The following is a 21,631-nucleotide window of genomic DNA, read 5'->3' on the forward strand; positions in this document are numbered from 1 at the left end:
TTTGATTTTGAATCCCTAATGCACTAATACTCACGCTGCTGGCTGCAATTTTGTACTATCATCTGCCTGCCCTTCCTGACAGTCTGACTGCATGTTCTCTTTGCTTATTTACCATCCAACTATCCTGAGTCTCTTCACTCCAGTTCCCATCCCCTTGCCAAATTACTTTAAGCTCTCTTCAACAGCTCTAACAAACCTGCCCCCAAGAATATTGGTCCCCTTTAGGTTCAGGTGCACCCCATCCCTTTTGTGCAGGTCATACCTGCCCCAGAAGAAATCCCAATGATCCCAAGTGCTACTCCTGTCCCTACACTTCCTCTCTTACCACTGTTCAGGGCCCCAGACAGTCCTTCCAGGTGAGGCAACACTTCACTTGTGAGCCTGTTGGGGTAATCTATTGCATCTGGTGGTCCCGGTGTGGCCTCCTCTACATCGGCGAGACCCGACGCAGATTGGGGGACCACTTTGTTGAGCACCTCCACTCCATCTGCCACAACAGACAGGATCTCCCGGTTGCCACCCACTTCAACTCTCCCTCTCATTCCCATTCGGATATGTCCATACATGGCCTCCTCTACTGCCATGATGAGGCCAAACTCAGGTTGGAGGAGCAACACCTCATATACCGTCCGGGTAGTCTCCAGCCCCTTGGTATGAACATCGAATTCTCCAACTTCCAGTAATTCCCTCCGTCTCCCTTCCCCTACTACATTTTCTCTCTGCCTCCTCTTCCAGCTAGCTATTACCTCTCTCATGATTCTGCTTTCTTCTACTACCCATAGTGCTTTCCCCTTACATTCCTTCTTCACCTCTCTGGCCTATCCCCTCCCTGCTTCCCCTCCCCCACCCCTTGATCTTTCCTCTGATTGGTTTTTCACCTGGCACCTTCCACCCTCCCCCCCCACCTTCTGTATAGGGCCCCTGCCCCCTCCTTCTTCAGTCCTGAAGAAGGGTCTCGGCCCGAAACGTTGACTGCTCCTTTCAACGGATGCTGCCCGACCTGCTGAGTTCCTCCAGCGTGTTTGTACGTGTTGATTTGACCACAGCATCTGCAGTGTACTTTGTGTTTAAAGTATCTAAGACTCACTGGATTACAGACGATTAAAGCAGTAAACCCACATGCAATGGGTAAGGCCTGAATAAAATGTTAACTGTTGGGAAAGAATTCTAGACTGTCATTCCCTTACATTTTTAGAATAAGATTTGAAGTTAAATGAGAAGACATGGGATTGTAGAGCTTTGGCTGCAGAAAACAAGATAACACATCCATTAAATAATCCAATCCAAGTAGAGTTTGAAATCGGTTCTCTCATGGATAGGAGCCTGTAATGTAATTTTAAGTATAAATTATATTATCTACTCTGTTTCTGCAGATGTGTTTATATTGTGAACATATTGGACAGCAGAATTATGTGGTATGTTTATTTCATGAACAGAGTAATCCTTCACAATCAGATACATTCATTTGCAGCAACAAATTTGGGACTCAACATGTAAAAGGTAAATGTGCTGCCTGGTAAACCAATGCCTTTGGTCTATATTTGCTATGTCTTGATAGATTCCGAAGGCTTATTGGTGATGAGGAAGCCATTTTTACTCCAGATTCGTTGAAGGACTTGATGATAGCGGCTATGAAGCATCTAAAGTGATTTTAGCAGCATTTTCTCCAACCATTAATATAGAATCTTTCATGCGTACTGACAACAGTGCATAAAAAGCACACTACAGTAGCAAGGGACAACATCATTGAGATATCACTGCACCCGCTAGAAGTTGAATTGAAAGGTAGATCATGGCTGCTCCTGCTGGCTATGCTTGAAGACTGGGCATGTACCGTTAAGGTTGTAAATTATTTAACTAGTCTAACAAATTAATGAACTTCTTTGAAAAAGAAATAATATTCTGGAGATTGAAGGAGAAAGAAATGCTGTCAGAGCCAGAATAATACATCTGAGCACAAAAAGAAAACAATAATCCTAATGTGGATTGGGCAAGAAGTAAATGGCACACAGATTGAGAACATGGAAGGAGAAAGGAAAGTTATCATTTTTTTTAAAGACACTGTGCAGGAATGTTGTGCATGCTGAGGGGTGCACTAAGGCTTGATGTAGCCACGGCAAGAACGTGTTGGGGAACGACCACAGTGTAGGGTTCTTCTGCTACTGCAGAGGGAAAGGCTGGCCTGGGTGAGGAAGACCTCATTTATTGTAGAAGGGTGCCACCCCAGGGAGCCACAAGGGGGGCAACAGTCCTATTCCTTTTAAGGAATGAAATAGAACAGACTTAAAGCATTGACTACGAATATAAGATTGAAAAGATTTTGCACATTTTAATCTTGAAAATAATATTTTTTATTATGAATAAATTTTATTTTGATATTTTAAGAAAATCAGTCTGTGGCAAAGTGCTGTAGCACAGTTTGAGGCAATAAAACCAAGCTCAAAATGGAAGAGGCCCTCTGGTCAGTCCGAAACTTGCTGGTCTGGCAGCATATCGGGATGCCCGTGGAGGAATGCTGGCCACTGGCACATTCCAGGCTGCAGGAGTACGTGCTGAGGGACACACTGAAGCTCTGGACAGCCACTGCGAGTCCTCAATGGGGGAGAACCACAGTGTAGGGTTCTTCTGCTACTGGAGACGGAGGGGCCGTGTTGGGTCAGAAAGTCCCTCAATTATTGTGTAGTGACAAGTAAATAAATAACACTGAGAACATGAGTTGTACAGTCTTTGTACATGAGCTCATAGGTTGTGGAATCAGTTCAGAGTTGAGGTGTGTGAAATTATCCACTGGTTCAGAAGTCAGATGGTTCAAGGTATAATAACTAGTTTTATTGAATGTAACTGGTTTTGAAGAATGTAGCCTAGCCAAGCCAGAGTAAACCCAAGCAAAGATACAGGGCTAGACAACATACCTCATCAGGAACTGAGGGACTGTGCGGCCCAGCTAACAAAGTCTTAACAGATAACTTGCATATCTCTCTGAAACAGTTCACTGTGCCTGCAGCCTTCAAGGCAGCCACTGTATTCCAGTGAGAGCGATGGTAACTGGCCTATATGATTACTGTCCAGTGACACTGATCAACAATCATGAAGTGCCTTGAGCAGTAGGTCATGGATCATAAAATGCCATCTTCCAGCTACATTGGTCCTTTTCCAGTTCGTCTACCACTCAAACCAGCCCATTGAGGATGCTATAGACTCGGCCCTCAAATCCATCCTGAATCACCCAGAAAACGATGCCTCATATGCCAAGATGTTGTTCATCAACTTCAACTGGGAGCTTAGCATGATCATCCCTCGGAGGATGATGGTCCTCGATCACTGTGTTTTGAACACAAACACAGCAACTGATGCTATTTAGAAACTGTTCGCTCTAAGCAAGGTGTAGTGTCTAATGGCCACACAAATGCATGCATATGACACTACTTAGAAACTCTTTGGCAACAGTTTTCTGTCCCAATTAAGTGGCATAGTGTCCCAAATAAACAAAGGGAATCTTGGCAATTTTCTCAATTACTTTAAGAGTTGTCCGAAATAAATTGATGCCCGAGTAACCAATGCCCCAATTATCCAGAATCCATTGTATATACTTATTATTGTAATTTATTGTATTTTATGTATTGCTGCCATAAAAGAATAAATTTCACAAAATTGGTCAATGATATTAAACTTGACTCTGATTCTGATTCTCAAGTTTTACAGAAATTAGGACAAATGGGGTGTACAGTGCATATGATAAACAAGGAATACTGCTTCCTATTATCATAACAAACTACGTAACAGGGAAAGATTAGCAGAGGCAACTTAGCTGGGTTGGCAGAATACTTTCAGTTGATCACTAACAGGGCTAGGTTTGCAGAGAAGCGCAGTCTTGAAAAAAAGCAAACGCACATCCTGAAGAATGAACTTTAATTTAAAATTCAAAGTTCAAAGCAAGTTCATTATCAAAGTACGTACATATCACTATATATTTCCTTGAGATTCATTTTCTTGTAGGCATTTACAGTAGAACAAAGAAATACAATAGAGTCAATGAAAAACTACGCCCAAAGACTGACAATCAATGTGCTGAAGAAGAGAAGCTGCAAAAATATAAACAAACAAACAAATAAGTAAGTAGCAAGCAGATAAATACTGTACATGCACAGATAAATAATATTGAGAATATGAGCTGTATTGTCCAAGGGTTGGGGGATCAATTCAGAATTTAGGTTACTCACAATAGTTCAAGAGCCTGGTTGAAGGGTTCTAACTTTTCCTTATCCTGGTGGTGAAGGACATAAGGCTCCTGTACCTCCTTCCCAATGGCAGTAGGAAGAGGAGACACACTATAAGTCTCTAAAGCACCTGACTAGAAAGAGAGCAGCCATCAACTGTACACTTTCAATTTTGGTTGAGTAGTGATTGGTGTAACAGTTTACAGCACCAGCAACAGCACTCACCAATCTGGTTTCAATTCCTACCACCATCTGCGAAGAGTCTTCACCTTCTCCCCATGACCGTGTGGGTTTCCACTGGATGCTGCAGTTTCCTCCCATATTGCAAAAGGACTTATAGTTAGGGTTAGCGAGTTGTGGGGGTGCAAGTTTGGCACTGGACGTGTGTCAGCACTTGTGGGCTACCTTTGGAATGTGTTAGTCATTGGCGCTAGCAACATATTTCTCTGTATGTTTGAGTTTTGATGTATATGTGACAAATAAAGCTAATGTTTATCTTTAAAAATCTTCAAGTTGTATACATTATTACACCAGTGCCACACTGACACAAACACAACAGAGAATAAAAAGACAAGGTTGAAATCACGACATTTCTTTCTCTGATGAAGAAGTGTAAATTTAATTGGAGGAGATTTGATTCCATCCACTACTGGAACGTACTGTAACTGCTGACAACATACATTCAGTGGCCACTTTTTTAGGTACACCTGTGCACCTGCTCATTAATGCAAATATCTAATCAGCCAGTCATGTGGCAGCAACTCAATACATAAAAACATGTAGACATGGTCAAGAGGTTCCATTGTTGTTCAGAGCAAACATCAGAATGGCGAAGAAATGCAATGAGAAACATCAAACATCAGAATGGGAAGGAAAATGACTTTGACTATGTCAGCGCCAAATGGGGTGCTGTGAATATCTCGAAAACTACCGGTCTCCTGGGGTTTTCACACCCAATATTCTCTAGAGTTTACAGAGAATGGTGCGAAAAGCAAAAAATGTCCAGTGAGGAGCAGTGGAGAAAAATGCCTTGTAAAGAAGAGAACTCTAAGGAGAATGGCCAGACTGGTACAAGCTGACAGGGAGGTGAAAGTAACTCAAATAACCATGGTTTTCAACAGTGGTGTGTAGACGAGCATCACTGAATGCACAACTGGATGGGCTGCTTTGAATATACACTTGTGGCCACAGGAGGTACCTGGTAACGTGGCCACTGAGTGTAAACCTCTATTAGATCTCCCCTCAGCCTCCGCTGCCTCAGAGGAAACCACCCAAGTTTGTTCAGTTTGCTCATGCCCTCTAACCCAGGAAGCATCCTAGTAAACCTCTTTTGCACCTTCTCTAAATCCCCAACATCCTTCCCATAATGAATGACCAGAACTGTATTCAAAAATCCAGATGTGGCCTAACTGAAGTTTAATAAAGCTACAACATAACTTCCTGACTTTTGAACTCAGTGTCTTCACCAATAAAGGCAAGCATACCATCAGATCATAAGACAAAGGAGCAGAAGTAGGCCATTCAGCCCATCAAATCTGCTCTGTCATTCCATCAAGGCTGATCCCAGATCCCATTCAACCCCATACACCTGCCTTCTCACTATATCCTTTGATGACCTGACCGATCAGGAAACAATCAACTTCAGCCTTAAATATACCCACAGACATAGTGTCCACCACAATCTGTGGGAGAGCATTCCACAGATTCACTACTCAATGGCTAAAATAATTTCTCATTACTTCTGTTCTAAAAGGTTGACCCTCAATTTTGTGTAGACTTTCAGGGAATTCCAGATGTATCTCTGTCAGGTTAAGAAGCCTTGGCTGGAGATCCTTCATTTGCAACAAAGACTTTCAAAAGGAAGTGACAGCTTTTGTAGAATGAAAAATACACAATACTGGGAAACCTCAGCTGGTCAATCAGGCAGTGAAAAGAGAAATAGAATTACTGCTTCAACTGTTAGTGGTTCTGGCATCTTCTCGCTTCCTTTCAAGTCCAGAAGAAGAGTCTGAGCTAGAAACATCGACTCTTTATTCATCTCCACAGATGCTGCCTGACCTGCTGAGTTCCTCCAGCATTTTGTGTGTGTTACTGTGGATTTTCAGAATCTGCAGAATTTTTCATGTTTATGATTTAATGTTTCAGGTTCCATCAGTTTCTTTTCTCCCTCCTTTATTAATCAATGTATTTCTTTCTCAGCAGCCTGTTACACATTGAATACATCTCCCCTTAAATGTACTTCCTTTACAGTGCATGCAATCTTCATTTCATAATTGTTTAATTTGGTTGTGAACAAACAGCCTATTTCCTTTCATCTAACCATATCAACTCCTACTTTCAGTTCCTTACCAAGACAAGTATTTAAAATCTAAAATTTCTAGGACAGGTTTCAGTTTTACAGTATAACAGGGAAGTGCCCTTTTATTCTGGTCAGGATGGAGGTGAGCTGTGGCCTCTGTCAAGATTGTGGCTCAGATTTAGTTGTTTTGTTAAGTTTGTAGGGATGGTTTTCATTTATATTTTTATTTATTTGGATATATCATGTGGAGCAGGCCCTTCTGGCTTAATGAACTGCAATGCCTGGCAACCCACCTATTTAACCCTAGCCTAATCACAGGACAATTTACAATGACCAATTAAGTTCCTAACCCGGTACATCTTTGCATGGTGGGAAGAATCTGGAGCATCCTGAGGAATCCCATGGGGAGAACTTTGATAAGGTCCCACATAGGAGATTAGTGGGAAAAATTAGAGCACATGGTATTGGAGGTAGGGTACTGACATGGATAGAAAATTGGTTGGCAGACAGGAAACAAAGAGTAGGGATTAACGGGTCCCTTTCAGAATGGCAGGCAGTGATTAGTGGGGTACTGCAAGGTGCTGGGACTGCAGCTATTTACAATATACATTAATGATTTAGGTGAAGGGATTAAAAGTAACATTAGCAAATTTGCAGATGACACAAAGCTGGGTGGCAGTGTGAAATGTGAGGAGGATGTTATGAGAATTCAGGGTGACTTGGACAGGTTGGGTGAGTGGGCAGATGCATGGCAGATGCAGTTTAATGTGGATAAATGTGAGCAAGAACAGGAAGGCAGATTGCTATCTGAATGGTGTCAAGTTAGGAAAAGGGGAAGTACAACGAGATCTAGGTGTCCTTGTTCATCAGTGTTATGCCCGCAGCCCCCTCCGTTGTGAGAATCGCAAGAGCACTGGGGGGGGGGGGTGAGTCAGTGGACCCAGGAAATGGGAGAGAGACATGCTGGATGCCTCGTTCCCCGGCGATGCATAATAACGCGACATTAGCCATTGTCTCTTGGAGACACATTTGTGGATTGGGGACTAGGATATGTGCAAGCCCTCGGGCAAAGTGGGCTGGTTGAGAGAGAGATTGCATTACCCCCAACCTGATTGACATCTACTACCCTGCGAGTCAAGATAAAAGAGGGGCTGTAAAGACGCACCAGAAGATACGTTAGCAATCCCGTAATAGCGGGCAGCCATTTGAAGGAAGCCACATGCGTTCGGTTCCCTTGCCTGGATGCCGGTGGCTGGTACCACAGAAACGATTTTCTCAAACTAACAACGGGGAACCAACTCCCCCGACTCAACGGATTGGCCTCATCAAAAGACCCGGGCAAGTTTCTCACAAATCTCTCTCTCTCCAACAAGTGAAAACCCAGCGGTCCCCAAAACCAGAAGCCTGCAGGAACTGAGTGACTTTTATATTTCCAACAGACAATATATTACCCCCTAGACAAACGATAGAGCTATTTTTTATTGATGATTATTACTATACCCGCGCTTTTAGATTGAGTATTGATGACGTATATTATCTGAATGTTTGTATTAACCTTATTTTTGTGCCCCTTTATAAATAAAGACTTTTAAAAATAGTACCATCAGACTTCAACGGACCTCTCTATCTTTGCTGGTAAGTGACCCAGTTACGGGGTACGTAACATCAGTCACTGAAAGTAAGCATGCAGGTACAGCAGGCAGTGAAGAAAATTAATGGCATGTTGGCCTTCATAACAAGAGGAGTTGAGTATAGGAACAAAGAGGTACTTCTACAGTTGTACAGGGCCCTGGTGAGACCACACCTGGAGTATTGTGTGCAGTTTTGATCTCCAAATTTGAGGAAGGACATTCTTGCTATTGAGGGAGTACAGCGTAAGTTCACGAGGTTAATTCCCGGGATGATGGGACCGTCATATGTTGAAAGATTGGAGCGACTGGATTGTATACACTGGAATTTAGAAGGATGAGAGTGGATTGGATTGAAACATATAAGATTATTAAGGGATTGGACACACTAGAGGCAGGAAACACGTTCCCGATGTTGGGGGAGTCCAAAACCAGAGGACACAGTTTAAGAATAAGGGGTAGGTCATTTAGAACGGAGTTGAGGAAAAACTTCTTCACCCAGAGAGTTGTGGATCTATGGAATGCTCTGCCTCAGAAGGCAGTGGAGGCCAATTCTCTGGATGCTTTCAAGAAAGAGTTAGATAGAGCTCTTAAAGATAGTGGAGTCAAGGGATATGGGGAGAAGGCAGGAACGGGGGTACTGATTGTGGATGATCAGCCATGATCACAGTGAATGGCGGTGCTGGCTCAAAGGGCTGAATGGCCTACTCCTGCACCTATTGTCTATTGCCTATTGTCTAACATACAGATTCCTTATAGATGGCACTCGAATTGAACTCCAAACTCTGACATCCTGAGCTGTAATACTATCATTACACTAATGTAGTGCCCTAGAGAGGGTTAGTGGTCAAGTTAGGGTTGAGGGACAGTTGCTAGGGAGTTAGTGGTCAGATTAAGATTTAGGGACAGCAACTGAGGAGTTAGTAGTCTGGCCAGAGTCTAGGGCTAGGGCTTTGCTCAGAGCTCAACATTTGAAGTCAAGTGAGATGGCTGAGTTCAGACCTCCATCCCACGCTCAAATGCCAGCCACGTGGAGAGTGACAAAGGACATCTGTGGATGTTGGGCTGTCCCGAGTCGGTGGGCCTAGGGATCAAATATCCATGCAAGCAGGAGACATGCGGCTGGTGAGTTAGTGTGCCTAGTGTTTGAGGCTGGAAGTCAGGGAGCCATCATCAGCTAGTCTGATGGTTGATACTGGAGATCGAAGCCAGCCGGTCAATCAGGAGTCCAGAATTTGAAGCCCAATGACTGAAGGCTGGAGACAAGAGGCCTGTTCTGGATTTGGAAGGTTGTCCATGTATGTGGGTGGGTGGGAGGGAGGGAAAGGGCTTACTTTGCCGAAGATTGTGCTGGGGGAAGCCCGCAATTGTTGCCACACATTCTAGCACCAACGTTCTCGCATGCCCTCGTTACTCAGCAGAACAAAACAGAACATAAAAAGCAAAAATGCAACAGCAGCAAAATAAGCCGTCTCCCTACCTCCCACCCACCCATACAAATAATAAATCAACCCTTATGGGATGGCAGAACATGTTTGATGGGCCAAATGGCCCAATTCTGCTCCTATGTCTTATGGTCTTATTATCTGAAGGATTGGATTTATAGAGAAGGGATAGTATAACAAGTACTCAAAGAGAAGGAATATTTGCCTGGAAATGAGACAGCAAAAACAATCTGGCTTGACATTATTAATGACAAAGTGACACAATAGACTCAGTTAACTGCCAGCACCAGATGAACAGATCAGGCAGTGTGCTGTCCAGGCATGTATGAAACTACAGAACATATTTTGATAGTCATATGGGATTTCAATATCCTACAGGCAAAGTGCAAAGATCTAGTGGGGCAAGAAATGACTGCAAATATTTTCTTGTTTGTACATAGCAGAATGCCAAGCCAGATGTTAGATTTAGTATATATGAGCCAACTTAGAATCATTCATAGTCCTGAAGTGAATAAACCGTGGCCTAAGAAGATAAAAGAAGTTGTGAAGATGACAGTAGAAACTAACATGAATGGAGAGAAAATTCAATTATGAGATTACTCTAAGCAAAACCATAAGACCAAAAACCTGTCACTATAAATCTAACTACAGCATCTTCTTTTGCACTTCAGTTGTTTATAGAACATAGAATAGTACAGCACATTACTGGCCCTTCAGCCCACAATGTTGTGCCGACCCTCAAACCCTGCCTCCCATATAACCCCCCCCCACCTTAAATTCCTCCATATACCTGTCTAGTAGTCTCTTAAACTTCATTAGTGTATCTGCCTCCACCACTGACTCAGGCAGTGCATTCCACACACCAACCACTCTCTGAGTAAAAAACCTTCCTCTAATATCCCCCTTGAAATTTCCACCCCTTACCTTAAAGCCATGTCCTCTTGTATTGAGCAGTGGTGCCCTGGGGAAAAGGCGCTGGCTGTCCACTCTGTCTATTCCTCTTAATATCTTGTACACCTCTATCATGTCTCCTCTCATCCTCCTTCTCTCCAAAGAGTAAAGCCCTAGCTCCCTTAATCTCTGATCATAGTCCATACTCTTTAAACCAGGAAGCATCCTGGTAAATCTCCTCTGTACCCTTTCCAATGCTTCCATATCCTTCCTATACCGAGGCGACCAGAACTGGACACAGTACTCCAAGTGTGGCCTAACCAGAGTTTTATAGAGCTGCATCATTACATCGCATCTCTTAAACTCTATCCCTCGACTTATGAAAGCTAACACCCCATAAAATTTCTTAACTACCCTATCTACCTGTGAGGCAACTTTCAGGGATCTGTGGACATGTACCCCCAGATCCCTCTGCTCCTCCACACTGCCAAGTATCCTGCCATTTACTATGTACTCTGCCTTGGAGTTTGTCCTTCCAAAGTGTACCACCTCACACTTCTCCGGGTTGAACTCCATCTGCCACTTCTCAGTTAGTTATCTTTGTTAGTCTTTGTTTATGTTAGTTTTTTTCCTAAATTCTTTAGCATGTCTTTGTTTTCCTATAAATGCCTGCAAGAAAATGAACCTCATTGTAGTTCATGGTAACATATACTGCATGTATGATGATGATAAATTTTACTTTGACTTTGAACAGCAGCCATCCTATATGACAGGAATGGAAGAGTCAAAATGTGTTGTACATCCAACTTCTCCAAAATTACTTGAAAACATTCTACATAAGAGCTTGAATTAAAGATGAGAGAATGTAGAGATGAAAGAAACAGTAGTAATAGTACTCGTGTGATCACTCGAGTTGAGTACGATATTCTCCTAAAGGGTTGTCTGTTGGTAGGTCTCTGGTGGCTGTGGATCCACGGTTCCTCACAGTCCTGCCGCCTTCACCACTTGGTGATTGCCACTGGACTTAATCCGTAACGTCAGGGTCGATTCCCTTAATGAAGAATGCCTGTGCGTGACTTTGTTTAACGTGGGGAGGCTGACGCATCAGCAGCCACCACAGAGTCTTTGATAGATCAGGGTCAGGTTCCAGTGTCATAGAATGCACGACGACTGGGGACCTGGGGAAACAAAAGTAACCATGAGAAAGTCATTGATTTAGCAGCATGGAGAAAAGAATCAGGATAAATCACTCATTCATTTCCAAAATGTCATTTCTGTGCACTTTTTTTTGTAAGGATCAGGCCTCTGGTGTATGTAATATTGGTAACAAACAATAATTATCGCTTCAGGGCTGCGATGCCTTTAAAGATTGTGTCATGAAACCAACTGCTTTCCAGGCTGCAGCAGTGTAAATAGAAATTTTCAAAGGCAATCAGTGAAGAAACTTTGAATAAACTGGAAGTATCTTGTTTGAATGCCTCTGATGAAACTTCACCTATTTATTCACCTCCATAGATGCTGCCTCATTTGGTGAGCTCCTCCAACATTTGTGATTACTGCTCAGAAATTCCAGCATCTGCAGAATCTCTTGTGCCCTTTAGGACAGAGATAAAAAGGAATTTCTTTAGCCAGAGAATGGCGAGTCTGTGGAATTCATTACCACAGTCAGCTGTGGAGGCCAAGTCATTGGGCATATTTAAAGCAAAGATTGATTGGTTCTTGATTAGCAAATGTATCAAAGGTTACGGGGAGAAGACAGGAGAATAGGGCTGAGAGGGATAATAAATCAGCCATGATGGAATGGAGGAGCAGACTTGTCGGGGCAAAATGGCGTAGCTCTCTCTGCTCCTCTTTCTTATGGTGTCTGAGCCTTTTTTTGTTCCTATGTGTGAGTCAATACGATGTGGCTCTTTAGACATGAGAAATATACTGAGTACACATATCTCACAGCAAAGATTGATCTCAAAACTATTTATAAAAATGTTTCAGAACTTGCTGCTTACAAGCATTCGCTTATTTTTCTCATGAGAGTAAACAAAAGCAGACTGTGTTGGAGCTAGAGGGTGTTTTTTTGTAATATCATGAAAGTGATGTGAAAAACTTCTGAGACGGTTTTAGTTGTGTGTGAAACGTGGCCACTCCAGATGTCCTCAATTCTTGCGGATAAAAGAGCGAGGCCTCCGTTGGTTGGGGTTGACCATGGACATTGCATTGTAGATGTCAACAATACGTGATACACAAGCCAGGGCAGTACACTATGGAGAGCAAACTGCTGCTCTCGCTCCAAGCAGTGGATGAATCCAAAGAAACAGCAGACCCCGATACAGTTTGGCAGCCGCGATGACACAGGAGTTGCCAGGCCATGTTGAATGTAACATAAGACTGCCTTAGGGACTCCCGCTCCTGATTTTTCTTTGGGGTTTACTCCCGAAGCTTTCCCCATGAGTGGGCATCAAAGGTTTGAGGTCAGAGTTTTTCTTCTGCTAGATGAGCTGTCAACCATGGCTGATGAGCCCCAGCTGCCTAAAGCAACTGGATTTAAGGTGCCAGTAACACACCTTTGCCCCTTCCCTAGTCAGTAGAAACAGTTCTGTGGGGCTTAGTAACTAAACTACACGTGAAGGTCAGGAGCTAGAGTAAGTTGCCGGAGGCTATTTGAATTGCACACCATTGGGAGCATTTAACAAGTAGTGGGAGCTTATCTCTACTACCTTTCCCTGCTATGTTAACCTTAAGGAACAAATAAAAATCTTTCCGATAAAAGAATGAAAATAATATAAAATAAGTAAAAGGGATAGTGAAGGAAACTAATAAAAATGATTGGCATAGAGAAGGAAATCAGTTAGATTAAGTAGGACAGAGAGATAGATGAAGGGCATCTCTAATAGCAGCAGCAGGCAAACTTACAAATATAGAAGACAACACACACAAAATGCTAGAGGAACTCAGCAGGTCAGGCAGCATCCATGGAAATGAATAAACAGCTGGCGTTTTGGGCCAAGACTTTTCATCAGGACTGAAAAGGAAGGGGGGAAACACCAGAATAAAAAGGTTGTGGGGGGAAGGAAAGGACGCTAGCTAGAAGATGGAGCCAGGTGGTTGGGGAAGGTAAAGGCCTGGAGAAGAAAGAATCTGATAGGAGAGGAGAATTGACCACAGAAGAAGAGGATCCAGAAGGAAGTGATAGGGGGGTGAAAAAAGGTAAAAAGGCCAGACTGGGGAATAGAATACAAGGGGAAGGAGAGGAATTTTTTTTTACTGTAAGTGGATTCATGCCACCAGGTTAGAGGCTACCCAGACGGAATATAAGGTGTTGCTCCTCCATCCTGAAGCATTGCCTGTTGAAGATGCTTTTGATGGTTGGGTGGCTAATGCCCATGATGGTGCTGGCTAAATTTACAATCCTCTGCAGCTTTTTCTGATCCTGTATGCTAGCCCTTCCATACCAGACCATGATGCAACCAGTTAGAATGCTCTCCACGGTACATCTGTAGAAATTTGGACCCTTCCTGAAATGAAGTGTGGTCTGTCTTATTTGACCCCCCCATCATATCTTGCAGATGAATAGACTGTCAAGAATATTTATGATTCTCGGTCCGTAAGACTATAAGACATAGGAGCAGCGTTAGGCTATTGGGTCCATTGAGTCTGCTCCACCATTCCATCATGGCTGATTTATTAACCCTCTCAACCCCATTCCTCTGCCTCCTCCCCATAACTTCTGGTGCTCTTACTAATCAAGAACCCATCAACCTCCACGTTAAAAATACCTAATTACTTAGCTTCCACAGCCTTTTGTGGTAATGAATTTTACAGATTCTCCACCCTCTGGCTAAAGAAATGCTTCCTCATCTCTCTTCGTAAGAGACATCCTTCTATTCTGAGCTGTACCCTCTGGTCCTATACTCCTCCTCTATAGGAAATGTCGTCTCTCACGTCCACTCTATCTAGGCTAGTCAGTGTTAGACAGGTTTTAATGACATCCACCCCCATTCTTCAAAACTCCAGTGAGCACATGCCCAGATCCATTGAATGCTCCTCATACTTTAACCCTTTCACTCCTGGGGTCATTCTTGTGAACCTCCACTGGACTCTTTCCAATCCCAGCAGATCCTTTGTTAGATGAGGGGCCTAAAACTGCTTACAAATCCAACCAATGCCTTATAAAACCTCACGCCAGTTCTTCTTCCCAAAAGATGGCTAAAGTTCTTACTTGCACTACCAAAAGAAGGCCTGTTGGGTTGTTTCTACAATTTCCCATTAGCCTGCCGAGATCAAACCTGATTTGTCTTCCACTGTTTCCATATATCTGCTATGAACTCACGGCAAGATGACCAGGCTGTCCTTATATCCAGCACCAAGAGGAGGGTGATTACAGACATCCAAAATACCCGTGGATTTTTTAGTAAGCATCCCTTACTCCCAAACACAAACTCTACAAGGCAATCTTAGGCATTAGGGAGAGTAAATTGGAGATATCTAATTTTGTTTTGCCTGAACATAAACATGAAACAGTACAGTACAGGAGCAGGCCTTCTGGCCCCTGATATCTGTGCCGAACGTGATTGCAAACTAATTCCCTGGCTTTGTTCTGTGCCTAAACTTCAGTCCCAGGTGTCTGTTATTTGCAGCACTGATGAGCATAGAAGAATACGGCAGAATGCAGGCCCTTTGGCCCAATGTTGTTGTACAAACCCTTTAACTTGCTTCAAGATCAACCTAACCTTTCCCTCTCAGACCCTTCATTTTTCTTTCATTTATGTGTCTAAGAGTCTCTTAATGTCCCTAATGTATACAGTATTCCTTTGACAGCACATCCCACACACCCAACACTCTGTGACCTCTGACATCCCACCTATACTTTCTTCCAGTCACCCTAAATTTATGCCCCCTCGTATTAACCATTTCTGCCCTGGCTGTCCACTTTATCTACGGTAAATGAGGAGAGTTTGATCTAAAGGGGAGGTGTATTGTACATTTGCAATTTATCGTGTCTGCCCTGCATTGCTGGTGCGCTGGCTGACAAGTAGTTAACCAGCAGGGGGAGGCAAGAGGGAAAAAATACTGTTGCATGCAGATGGACAACATATGCCTTCCTCAGTATGATTATAAAGGTTATTAGATGAACAGAGCAATAAGGGAGAGAGAGAGAGATCAAAGGAGAGAAATGAAAGAGAGAGAGAGAGCAATCAGAGGAGAGAAATGAAAGGGAGAGACGTTTAGAAGGGAGAGTGAAGAAGAAACAAAAATTGGGGAAAGAATCAGGGCAACTGAAGGAGCAGAGGAAAACACTAACAGAGAAAGGAGAGGGAATCACTAACAGAGAGCAAAAACTGAGAAACAATAGCTAGGTGGACAAAAAGAAACATCAGGGAAAGGGAGATAGAATCAGTAATGGAGGGATAAAGGGAATCGTGACAGGGAGGGGTCAGAAGGAACTGGGAAAGGGAAGAATGGAGGGATTCGGGGCACGGAGAGGGTTGGAGAAAATCATAGCAGGCACGGAATTGTTACAGGGAGGGGGACAGGAATGCGTAACAAGAAGGGGTCTGTGGCATTTAGAATGGGGGACAGAAGGATTCGTAATAGGGAAGCAAAATCCATAATGGCAGGTGGGACAAGACAGATTGGTACTGGTGGAAACACGGAAGGATTTTTAATGGGGGACAGGACTCATAAAAGGAAAGGACAGAAAAATTCATAACAGAGAGGGGGTAGCAGAAGGATTCCTAACAGGGAAGGGGGGATAGAAGAATTTGTAACAGGGAGAGGGACATAAAGATTTGCAATGAGGAGAGGAACAGAGGGTTTCATAACAAGGAGAGGGGAACAGAGGGCTTCATAACAGGGAGGGGGGAAACAGGGATTCATAACAGGGGGGAACTGAGGGTTTCGTAATAGGGGAACAGAGGGCTTCGTAACAGGGAGGGGGAACAGAGGGATTCGTATTAGGGGAACAGGGTTTCATAACAGGGAAGGGGGTAACAGGGTTTTGTAATGGGGAGGGCAGAATGAATAGTATTGAGAGAATCAGTAACGAGATGGGTGGAGAGAATCGGTAACGCTGAACGGGATAGATGAATAAATCAGTAATAGGAATACAGAGAGTCAGTTAAGAGGGAGAATAAGAGAGAGAATCAGCAACGGGAATAGGAACAGGAAGAGCGAGCGAGCGAGAGAGAGAGAGAGAGAGAGAGAGAGAGAGAGAGGAAGATAGAGATATAGAGTCAGTTGTAGAGTTGTGCAGAGAGAAGTCAGTTAACAGGGAGGGGGAGAGAGTGAGTGAATCAGTAATAGCCTTAGAGAGGGCGAGCGAGAGACAGTCAGTTTCTGAGAGACTATGGCAGAGAAGCAGTAAAGAGAAAGGGGACGAAATAGAGATAATTGGTAACAAGGAGAGAGGGAGGCGGTCGGTTCATTAATCCGTGTCCAGTGGCTCCGCGTCCTTTGCAACTTGGGCTGCTGGGCTGGGAGTGCCTGGGTGTCCCGGACCAGGCCGGGCCGGGCCTGTCTCCGCCCCTCCACAGCTCCCGGACCGGCCGCGCTGATGGCGCAGATGAGATGTTGCGGATGTTCCGAGGTAAGAGAGCAGGACGGGAGCGAGGGGGATGTGGCGGCTGGGTGGATGATCCGGAGTGCAGGGAGAAAAACGGGGGAAAGACTGGCGGGGCCTTCGCCAGGGCCGGCTTGGTTCGTTCAGCGGCCTTGGCCCAAACCCGGGCGCCGGAGCTCGTGGAGCGGGCTCGGCTCAGGCCCCACGGGGGTGGTATCCGTCGCAACATGTCTCCGGCGGACGAGAGCTGGGGGCAGGAGAGACTGGGAACTGGGAGAAACGGGGGCGAGATCCCGAAGGGCGGGCGGGAGAAGTGGGGGGCCTGGGGGGACGAACACAGGAAGGAAAGGCCGGGGTCCCGAGGGAAGGGGCAGGGGAATGAGGGAAAGTGGGGGAGGCTAGTCCCCTGTGGAATTGAGGTGTGATGGAGGGAAGCGTCTGGGTCCCAGGGGGAGGGTCAGGCAGAGGAAGGAGGGCTGGGTCCCGGGTGGAAGTGGAGGGGAAGGGGTTCGGCGACCCGGGTGGTAGGGTAGGGTAGGGTAGGGCAGGGCAGGTGAAGTGGGGAAGCAGCGGCGGGCCAGTATACTGGGAGAGATAGAGTATGAAAGGGAGGAGAGGGAGAGCGCTGGGCCCGAGAAGGAGAAGGGGAGCCGACAGAGCCTTGGCCCAGGACGGGATGGAGAGGTCTGGCCCGAGCTAGGAGAAGGGTGAGGGGTGGTGAGGGGCGATAGACTGGAGATCGCTGTCGAGGCCTGAGAAGGTGTGTGGGTCCTGGGGTCGGTCCTCAGCTCAGCGACTGGTCCTGTGAGTGTGAGGTAGGGGGGTTCTGCCCCGGAACCCCGCTTGCTCCCAGTTAAAGTTATGCAAACTCTCGCCCTTGAGTTAAAATTCCCTGCGGGAGGGGGAACTCCAGCCCTTCACCTTGTGCGGAGTGGAGGGAGAAATCCCTTAAAACATTTCAGTAATGTTGTAGCTCTGCCCACGTGAGTTCATCCAACCTTCCACTCGCGTTTTAAACTCACAATTTTAATACAGTGGATTCCAGTTAATTGGGCTACATCGGGAGCATTCGTTTTGGCTCAATTAAGTAGCTGCTCCAATTAGTCAAGGTTTCATGGAAATAGATAAAAATGTATAAAAAGGCAAACTACCGTTTAGTTGAGTAACAAATTATGTATTTAAATAAAATACAGAAAAAAATTAGAATACTACCAATAGTACTATAAGACTGCAACACATAAAATGCTGGAGGAACTCAGCAGGCCAGGCAGCATCTATGGAAAAAGCACAGTTGACGTTTTGAGCCAAAACCAGTCAAAAGGATTTCCAGTATCTGCAGATTTTGTCTTGTTTGTGGTTTGCTATAAGACTGCATATTAGTTCCTAATAGTTATCAACAGAGGAATTCATCCAGTGTAGACAATGAACAACATTAGTGCAGATAATGGACTGTCTTCATGCAATGCTATTGACAATACTTTCACATTTCTTCGTAGTTCTTAACTAGTGAAGTCATTTCATTTTCTCTCCTGGCCATTTCAGGCACTTCCAAACCTTGAATGCTTCAAATTGTGGTGAGCAAAGAAAGTTCAGAATTCTCTCCTTATTTCTTGCCAACTATCTGTGACAAAAGTCACTGCTTTTTGAACACAAATGCACACAACTGGCACTTGATAAACTTCGCTCTAAGCATGGTTTAGCATCTAATGGCCACACTGGTTAGTCTGCATGCACTTGCATGGCCGTTAAAACATTCGACAACAGTCTCCTGCCCCAATTAAGTGACATAATGTCCCAAATACATCCCAGTAATTTTCTCGATTAGTTAGAGTTGTCCCAAATAAGTGGCTACCCTGACTAGCCCCTGGGCCAATTGACTGGAATCCAATGTATTTAACTTCATTGTGAGAGTTTCTTTTCTGTTGGTGGTGTATTTTTTTTCTATGAGGTTTATTCTGGGTCCAAATGTCAAACATTACAACTGTGAGTGGGGCCCAGAAGGAACGTTTGAAATGAGGGAGTAAAATCCTGTATTGAATAACGTAATTCTAGCAGCAGTCTTTGTAACAGGAACTTGACTGGTCAAAAGGAAAATAAACTTGGGCCACACGGACTGTGACGGTAGTCTGTTGTGTGTCATTGAAGTCGAGCGTCTGTTCTTAAGCTTTGTGTTCTGTTCATAGAAAATTAAATACTTCATATATTGATTTCAAAACTCCTCTATCATTTTTTTCCTCCACCCTGCTTTGAGTTCTGTTAAAATGACTCAGATAATAAAACCATGCCCTTGCCAAACTGAGTCAGATAAAGCTTTGCAGGAATATAGTCAGGCTTCTCTCTGTTTTAAACAGTGACCTGGGCTAAGAGTAAAATCTTCACTTTGTCATGCTTAATGTTCCTTCTTTGCATGCCTTATCCTCGACTATATTCTTTGTGACTTCAGCTTTTGAAAAAGTGGCAGCAATTTTGTGTAAATCACATTTCTTTAAAATTAGAAGCAAGCATGTTGGGCCATTTCTGGTTTTCAGTTGGCAGGCAGATACATAGGTAATCTGAAAGTATTATTTTAAGGTTTGGACTGCTGAAAATTATGAGCATTGGTTATGTATTTAATAACTTAAAACAGTATTTAGTGAAGTAACGAGGTAGCAATTATCAGTTAGATGTAATTATTTTTGCTGTGAAACTGTTTTGCTTAAGTGGGTTAGAAAACAACTTTTTTTCAGAAGCAGGTTTAATATCACTGGCATTCATTGTGAAATTTGTTGTATTGTGCAGCAGGAGTACGTTGCAATACATAATAAAAACTAAGTTACAGTAAGAAGTATGCATGTACTGAAAATAAGTAGGGCAAAAAGTGTTTTTAAAAAAAGTGAGGTAGTGTTCATAGGTTCAGTGTCCATTCACAAATCTGATGCTGTTCCTGAATCATTGAGTATGTGTCTTCTGGCTCTTGGATCTGCTCCCTGATGAGAAGAGGGCATGTTCTGAGTCAATGGGTTCCTTCATGATGGATGCTGCCTTTTTGAGGCATCGCTCCTTGAAGATGTCTTGGATGCTGAAGAGGGTTGTGCCCATGATGGCGATGGCTGTGTTTATAACTTTCTGCAGCTTATTTCGATCATGTTCTGTGGCTTCCCCCCACCCCACCTTCATACCAGACAGAGATATAGCCAGTTAGAATGCTCTCCACAGTACATCTGTAGAAATTTGCAAATGTCTTTAGTGACATACCAAATTTCCTCAAACTCATAATGAAATATCGCCACTGTCGTAAGACCAAAGAATTGATTGTGGACTTCTGAAGTTCACAATCAATTCTTTGGTCTTACTGACATTGAGTGCAAGATTGTTGCTGCAACACCACTCAACTAGCTGATATATCTCGTTCCAAGATGCTTTCTCGTAACCATCGGAAGATCTGCCAACAATAGTTTTGCCGAAAGTAAATTTCTAGATGGCATTTGAGCTATGCCTAGCCACACAGTCCTGTGTGTAGACCAGCCTTTCTCAGCTTTTTTGCCCTGGAAGAACCCTTGAAATAATTTTCAGGTCTCAGGGAACCCCTCTAAAAATTATTATATCTACAGCTCACACTAGTGTGATCAGTAAGTTGTAGATATAACAATCCAAAATTAACTGTCAATGCTCTTTTAAGTAGGGAATGAATTTTTAGCCATCCTTTCTTGAAAAATAAAAGGTAGTTAAGCTTAGCTTACCTTTCTTGAAATTTATCTTTCTTTCCCTTTCATAAATTTGAAAAACTCATAAGACAAACTATAATAAATTTCTGTTAAATAACTGGCAAGCCAAAGTGGGATTTAATTTTTCTAAAGGTAGGCTCGCTAGATTTAATTTTTTTACTACACCGGTAGAGTTTGTTTGCTCCAATAAGTCGGTCAGCAGAATGTAAGGGAAGGTGGGGGGGACGTAATTTGGGAAGGAGAGGTTGATGTCACAGCTCAAGTTGGGCAAGTCTATTCAATGCTCGGGAAACGTATTTCATGCTCTTCATCAGCCTACCGTCCTCTCTGTCTGCAATACAGTGCTCACCATCAGCCTATCATCCTCCCCTCCATGCAATACCGTACTCACCAGTTATCAGTGGCTTCCCCTATCTCGCGTCAAAAGCTGAGAATGGGCTCAGCCTAATAAACATGGTCCTACTGTGCACTGCCATACTGGGCTGAGCGACCTCGACCGAGATTGCTAGTGGGGCTGCTCGGTCGCTGCTCACCACTGCAAGCACTAGCATTGCACATTGCACGAAGTTCAAAGAGCAATTTTTTTTTAAATCACGATCTCTCGCGGAACCCTAGGGTTCCATCAAACCAAGTTGAGAAACCCTAGTGCAGATAGAGTAGAGCATTGGGCTCCTTGAGGTGTGCCAGAGTTGATGATCAGAACATCTCTGATGGAAATTGTCAAATATTCCTATTTTAGACTTTTTTTTTAGTTGACTATAAAGTACTCTTAGTTTAAGGTTATATGACTGCTAAAATTCTCCTTCCCAAGAAAAGAGACCAGAAAGGATCAGGACCCAGGATGTTAGCAGAGGTTAATCTGTCAACATTTCTTTCAACCTGATTTTTTTTTAA

General features: G+C 43.8%; 1 protein-coding gene across 1 annotated transcript in view; it reads left to right on the forward strand.

Moving 5' to 3' along the window:
* Positions 1-16,483: 16,483 nt before the first annotated feature.
* socs6a (suppressor of cytokine signaling 6a) overlaps positions 16,484-21,631 on the forward strand; it is a 66,065-nt gene continuing 60,917 nt past the window's right edge. The window contains exon 1 of the mRNA XM_073051717.1: positions 16,484-17,060. The gene's annotated coding sequence lies outside the window, so the exon portion shown is untranslated. The remainder of the gene's footprint in view (positions 17,061-21,631) is intronic.

Source organism: Hemitrygon akajei, chromosome 1 (assembly GCF_048418815.1).
Source record: "Hemitrygon akajei chromosome 1, sHemAka1.3, whole genome shotgun sequence".
NCBI classification, from domain to species: domain Eukaryota; kingdom Metazoa; phylum Chordata; class Chondrichthyes; order Myliobatiformes; family Dasyatidae; genus Hemitrygon; species Hemitrygon akajei.